The sequence below is a fragment of the Carya illinoinensis genome, chromosome 3 (assembly GCF_018687715.1).
Source record: "Carya illinoinensis cultivar Pawnee chromosome 3, C.illinoinensisPawnee_v1, whole genome shotgun sequence".
Classification (NCBI taxonomy): domain Eukaryota; kingdom Viridiplantae; phylum Streptophyta; class Magnoliopsida; order Fagales; family Juglandaceae; genus Carya; species Carya illinoinensis.
Window position 1 is genome coordinate 43441384 of NC_056754.1, and position 7309 is coordinate 43448692.

Below are 7309 nucleotides of genomic sequence, written 5' to 3' on the forward strand. Positions count from 1 at the left end.
AGTTTCCTCCCATGTGTAAGCCATTCAGATTGGATATATTTCTTACAAGTTGGATATGACATTTGTCCCTTCGTACTCCAACTTGACAAGTTTTCATAAGTGGAAAAATTATTTATTGTCTATAACACATCAACATGCATCTTGAATGACTTGCCTATTGATGAATCAAATGTTAGGACCCCATTCTCCCACAAATCTTTCAATTCTACAATCAATGGTTGTAAGTATTCATCTATATCATTTCTTGGTGATCTCGAACTTAGAACGAGCAAACTCATCTTGAAATATGGATCTTTCATACACTTCCACGGTGGTAGATTATACGGCATAAGTACAACTAGCCAAGTACTATGACTAGTACTCATGTTCCCAAATGGATTAAATACATTTGTTGTCAACCCAATTCGCACATTAAGAGGTTTTTCAGTAAACCATGGGTGTTCCAAATTAAATTCCTTCCAAACCTAAGAGTCAACAAGATGTGACAAGACACCATCATTCTTAACTTTGGATGATGAATGTCATGTCATGTCTGCAGCTATTGTACATGACATAAATAATCATTGTAATCTAGGTATCGATGGAAAGTATTGTACGACCTTTCACAGCACATTTTGCTTCTCAATTTTTCATCTTGATTCATGACAAATGGGACATTCATTCAATTACTCGTTCTCTCGGCAAAGTAATACACAATCATTCTTATATGCATATATTATGTTGTAATCAAACCTAAGTCCTTGTTTCAACTGTTTTGCCTCATAGAAGTTGTAAAGTAAAACATTTCTAATGGAAATGCCTCTTTAAATAGCTCTAGTAACATATTAAAAGCCTTAAAGAATATTCGGCATATGGATTTTATGTGAAGCAGTCTAACTGTAAATGATAACTTATTGTGCCTTTTGCATCATGGATATAACTCACGCTGCAAATCATTCTACAAGTGCGCAAAAGTGTTATGGCCTGCATCAATTAAATTTGATGTGTCTATATCACCTTCATCTATAAACATTCCTGCACCAATGTCACTTAACATTTGCTCCATATACTCATCATATTTATACCAACAATGTCTGGTTTTACATCTTCATCGATGTCTTCTTCTTCATGTAGAGGCTCGAATGACATTGGCTACGGTTTGTTGTGTAATGACCAATCAATATAACCCCAATCAATACCTTTGACAAACAAATGCACTCTCACCATGTATATTTAATGAGAATGCAAATTCTTGTATTATCGGCATCGGCATCTAATACGGCCGTCACTATCAACTTTACAAGATGTGAACTCTAAGAATTTCTTAACACCTTCAGCATATACATTGTAATCCTCATCCAAGCAATCTTTAACTCACATCCAACTTTTATCCATGCATCATACCTTGTCACAAACAGTCACGTTGGCATCAACAAGCAAGCATGTATCTAACATATTGTGCAATTTCTTCCTTTCAATGGGTAGTTGATCCTATCCCATTCAGTATTGTAAGATCATAGTCGCCCACCTCATTTCGGCAACATCTCCCAAGAATTCTCCAAATATGCTCATTTGGTCGTGTGCACCCACAAGTAACACATCGACGCACTGTCACTAAAACTGCATAGCCAAAGAACAACAAGGGATGACTATAACAAAATCATAATATCAAACGTGAGCAGGTACAGTTGGATAGTTTGCGAGAATGATCTTATAGTCTTAAACTGTCCACTTTGGACAATTCAAGAGTTATCAATCAGCCCGTTCAATGGAATTGATAATTCTCAAACAGGTCTAAAGTTTATTTCGATGCAACATACAAGACACTGGAGTAATACACAACAACAATTCAGGATACAAGAATATATCAAACAATAGATAATTATATAATTTAGGTATTCTTTTTTCTGCTATATGATTTTCTTAAATCTAATATGTTGTGCTATATTATTCTTAAGAATATTTTAACTTTTACGCCATTTGATTTTGTATTAGTCTATTTTATATTAAGTATTTTGTTAAGTATTACTCTCATGATGTTAACTACTTTTGACCAAGTATTTTTTATTAGTATATTTCTTCACTTGGGTGTATGGTTTTAAGTATTAATTATAGTTTATTATTATATTGTTCTGTTGTGTTATTTAACCTCCTATTGTCTATTATGTTTTTAATTATTAACTATACTCTCATTAGTTTATTATTATGATGTTCTATTGTTTGATAGTTTAAAATACATTTTTGGAATTTAATTAGTAATTTAATTAGAGTATTCTGTGCAATGTATAATAAAAATTTATATTCGAATGTATATAGTGTATGTTTGAACACAAAATGTTCGTTTGTATGGTAACAGATACCATTCGAATGGTAACATATACTGTTCGAACGGTTGCAACCCAGTTTCCAAAACTCAAACACAAAACAACATCGACAAATACACTCTTCAAAATACAATGATTATTCACAAACACAACCTCATAAATTATGGACAATACAAACGAACAAACATAGATATAGATTTTAATGAGTAGAGTATACAGATTTTACCTTCAATCCAATTCCAAACAATCCAATAAACACAAAAGACCTACACCACATTTAGGGGATACAATAAACTTAGTAAACATCTAAAATTTACAATGAAGAACATGAGTTAAGCATAGATATTTACCAAAGATCATCCCTTGGAAAACTTTGTGCGTAACCCTTTCTCCAACTCTCCCTCAATCTTACTCACTCTATCTCTATCTTTCTCACTCTTTGTCTCTCTCTACACCCAAGTCTGATTACCTCTCTCTCTTTGAGTTTTTTAAGAAAAAAGTCACTCAAATACCCCAGCTCTCTGTGCAAATCAAAGAAGAAATCTCAAATAAGGAGTGTGCGGCACTATGAGTGATTTTTGCTATTTAACCAAGACCTAGCATTTTTTAACTTATTACGGCAACAAAATGTCATTCTAACAAGTTCCATGAATTGAAACTCCGTCGTTCCAATTAAAACAATGCTTATTATGGCCAAAAAAATCATCACCAGATCGAACTTTTAAAATCTATACTGTTCAAACGTGAGAACTTTTTCAGTAAGGAACTTTTCCTGTTAACAAAATTTTTGTGACACTATTTGAAATGTAGTAAAATGCCGTTTGAACTTTAATCCGATTCTTAAGGATTGGTGGGAGAAATTCCCACCTTCATTTCAGCAAGGGCTGAAAACCCTAGCCACTATTCAAACATGACTCACCACTAGGGGTGAGCATCGGCCGGTCCGGACCGGCAAAACCGACCGGACCGGCACTGTTTGGACCGGACCGAATTGGGTCCGGTCCGGTCCGGTCCCATTTTTAAGGGACCGAAAAGATTCGGTCCGGTCCCGGTCCGGGAGTTTTTCACCCCGGACCGGACCGGACCGGACCGAATAGGAAAAAAAAAATATATATTATTTATATAATAGTATTAGCATATTACTAATATATATAATAGTATACTATATGTATATATATATATTAAATATATTACAATATAATTACATAAATATTAAAAAAAATGTCATTAAATATTAGCATATTATATAAATATATAGTTATCATTATTACTATAATTACATATAGTTATTAGTTATAGTATAGTTATTATTACATATATTTATTAGTTATAGTATTATTACTAATAGACTAATAGTATTAGCATATTACTAATATATATATATAATACTATATGTATATATATTACAATATATTACAATATAATTACATAAATATTAAAAAAAATGTCATTAGATTAAAAAAAAAAAAAAAAAAAAAAGTCAACCTTGGACCGAATGGACCGACCGGACCGGACCGGACCGAATAGGACCGGACCGGACCGATCCTGATGGAGTTCGGTCCGGTCCAGGGTGGGAAAACCCTGGACCGAATAGGTCCGGTCCGGTCCACAAAACCTCCCCGGACCGGACCGGACCGGACCGAACTCACCCCTACTCACCACTAGAAAAAACGTTCAAACGTTCCTATCTAGTTTGAATGTAAAGCACTACCGTTCAAACAGTGGTACATCATAATATATATTATATGCTATAATACTATATAGTTTAGTAGTAAAATAGTATTAGTATTAGTTTATATATTCTAATTGTGACGCCCCCAAATCCCCACGCACGGACACGGGAAAATCGAGACGTCCGGATGGTGACATTACGAGTCACCACCCTATCGACGGGTGCCAAGTGTGTGTATAAGCAACAAATGTGCACGAAGAAACACGCAGCGGATAGCAAAGTCATAAACTAAGTACCAGAATTTTCATTGTTTAATACAAAGCTGTCCAAAACATACATAATAAAATATTACAAATCACAAATATTGTTTCAAAGCCGACTATAAAGCATAACTCCAACTCAGAACTCCGGCAGAGCTGCATCCTTGGGCTCAGCCTCCTCCTCCTCGAACTCTGCACCAAAATCTACGGTACCAAAAATGGTGCCGTATTTAAGTAAAATCCAAACGCCACTAGATAAAAGCATATTAAAACTCAAACAATATGCATAAGAGAATGCCAATCCACATAACCCGTAAAACCATATTTTTCCACGCACGCCAAACATCTCGTTTGGCCCAAAAACATATTACTTTCTAACTCACGCCAAAAGTCTCATTTGGCCCAAATCCAACTCATATCCAATAACCAATTAACCCGTATGCACCATGACCTCCCCTAGGGGTCATCCGCACACCCTGGCTCCTATGCCACACCGCAAGTAACGACCACGCGTGTGACACCTAAATGAGCGATGCCTAGTTCTGCGCCCTGTTCGTTCGTAGCCAAGCATCCTCTAGCCATCGCCAGCAAAGGACCACGGAGTCGGTACGAGAGCGTTACCACCCTGCCCGCTCCCGTTGTCACCCAGCGACAACCCAGGGGACATCACTCAGTATATTACGTTCTCGAGTGAACAGAGGAGCTCCACCGAGATAATACCACATCTCGGCTTAAGGTCGTGATACACATGCACTCGAAAATCCATTTACGCCAATAAAACAGGATTTTCTCAATTAAATAAAATGCACATGTATGCTCCATGTAATGCACGTCTCAATGCACAAAACAAACAACCAATGACAAATCAACAATTCAAGCAATTCTGCCTTCAATCCATTCGACCCCCGAACTCCTCGGACTCAGTTCGGAATCAATTAACCAACCAGATAATTTATTGTAAGAGCAAAAATATACTTAAATCTAAAAGTAGAGTTTGGAAAATACTTACAGTGCTATACAGTATTTTTTGAAAGCTCACGACGTTGCAAACGGAGGAGAAAAAGCAACGTAACAGTATATTTTACACTGTGGCCGTAGGTAATAAATTACCCACTTTAGAACGGGGACAAACCAAGACACGAAATTGATAGGGAATGGTCTTGAGATGTTTATGAAACTAAAGGAAGTGAGGTTTGGCCGTGGGTGGTGGTGGAAACGACGATGGAAGGCCAAAAATGGGCTGAACGGAGATGAGCTCATGGGAGCTGCTCCGACAACGGATCAGGGCTGAAATTAGGTGGGTTAGGTTGGCAAGAGGTAGAGGAAGAAGTTGTGAAAATACACGTAAAAGTGGGTCATCACATCCTCCTCCCTTAAAAACAAATTTCGTCCTCGAAATTTGCAAGATCAAACACCAACTTGAAACAAGCCACATAATTCCACTGAGACCAAGATTAAGAAATGTACCGTCATTTACTCAAACAAGTAGGGGTAGTGCTCCCTCATGTCAGCTACTCTCTCCCAAGAGAAATCTTAAGCTAACGGATCTCCCCATGCCACCTTTACCAAAGGTATCGTCTTGAACCTCAACTGTTGCTCTTTCCAATCCATGATCTGTGACGGAACAACCTCAAAAGTAAGGTCCGGTTGCAACTAAATACTCTCTGGGTCGACAAAGCGCGGCTCTTGTTGACCAAAACTCTTCTTCAAGGATGATACATGGAAGACATCATGAATATCCCCAAAATATTTTGGCAAAGCAACTCTATAAGCGACGGACCTCACTTTCTCCAAAATCTGAAAAGGGCCGATATATCTCGGATCCAGTTTCCTCTTTTTACCAAAACGCTTAACTCTTTTCATGGGAGAGACTTTGAAATAAACTCAATCACCTTCTTCAAAAGATAATTCTCTCCTCCTGATACCAGCGTAGCTTTTCTGACGACTCTGAGCTGCCGCCATTTTATCCCTGATGATCCGAACTTGGCTTTGCATCTCTTGAATTATTTCGAGCCCAATTATCTTACTCTCCCCGACTTCATCCCAACACAAAGGCGATCTGCACTTCCTCCCATAAAGAGCTTCATAAGGAGCCATCTGAATAGTCGCATGGAAACTATTATTATACGCAAATTCTATGAGCGACAAGTGATTTTTCCAATTCCCTTGAAATTCTATGACACATGCTCGCAACATATTTTCAAGGGTCTAAATGGTGCGCTCTGATTGGCTGTCCGTCTACGGGTGATATGCAGTACTAAACTTCAACTTAGTACCCAATGCTACCTGCAAACTTTTCCAAAACTGAGATGTGAACCTTGGGTCCCGATCCGACACAATACTCTTTGGTATGCCGTGCAACCGCACTATCTCTTTTATGTACAAGCGAGTCAACTTACCCAAGGAATCAGTGTTATTAACAGGTAAGAAATGAACACTCTTCGTTAACCGGTCAACAATCACCCAAACATAATTCTTCCCACCAAGAGTCCTCGGCAAGCCCACTACAAAATCCATCGTGATGTTGTCCCACTTCCACTCAGGAATAGGGAGAGGTTGGAGCATACCGGCGGGTCTTTGATGCTCGGCCTTGACTTGATGGCATGTGTGGCATCTTTCGATATACAAGGCAATATCCTTCTTCATTCCATCCCACCAATAATTTTTCTTCAAGTCCCGGTACATCTTCGTACTGCCGGGATGAACTGAATATGGGGCCGCATGAGCTTCTGCCATGATCCGCTCCTTGAATTCTGAATCTTTGGAGATCACTCTACGATCTCGGAACCGAAGGACTCCAGCTTTATCCATACTATAGTGCAACGGCCCTCGAGATTTTCTGACTCTTTTTTCGATATCCAACAGCTTCGGATCCTTCCTTTGAAGAGTCTTCAATTCCTCAAAATCAGCCACTTGAATATTAAGAATTGAATATAATACCTCCACTTGTGTGAACTTTCAATAAGGAGTCTTCTAATCCCGCAAAGCAAAGAATCCAATTCTGACGACTCGGCTTCATCTTCCAAGTGCGATTTTCGAGTCAAAGCATCAGTAACTATATTTGCCTTCCCTGG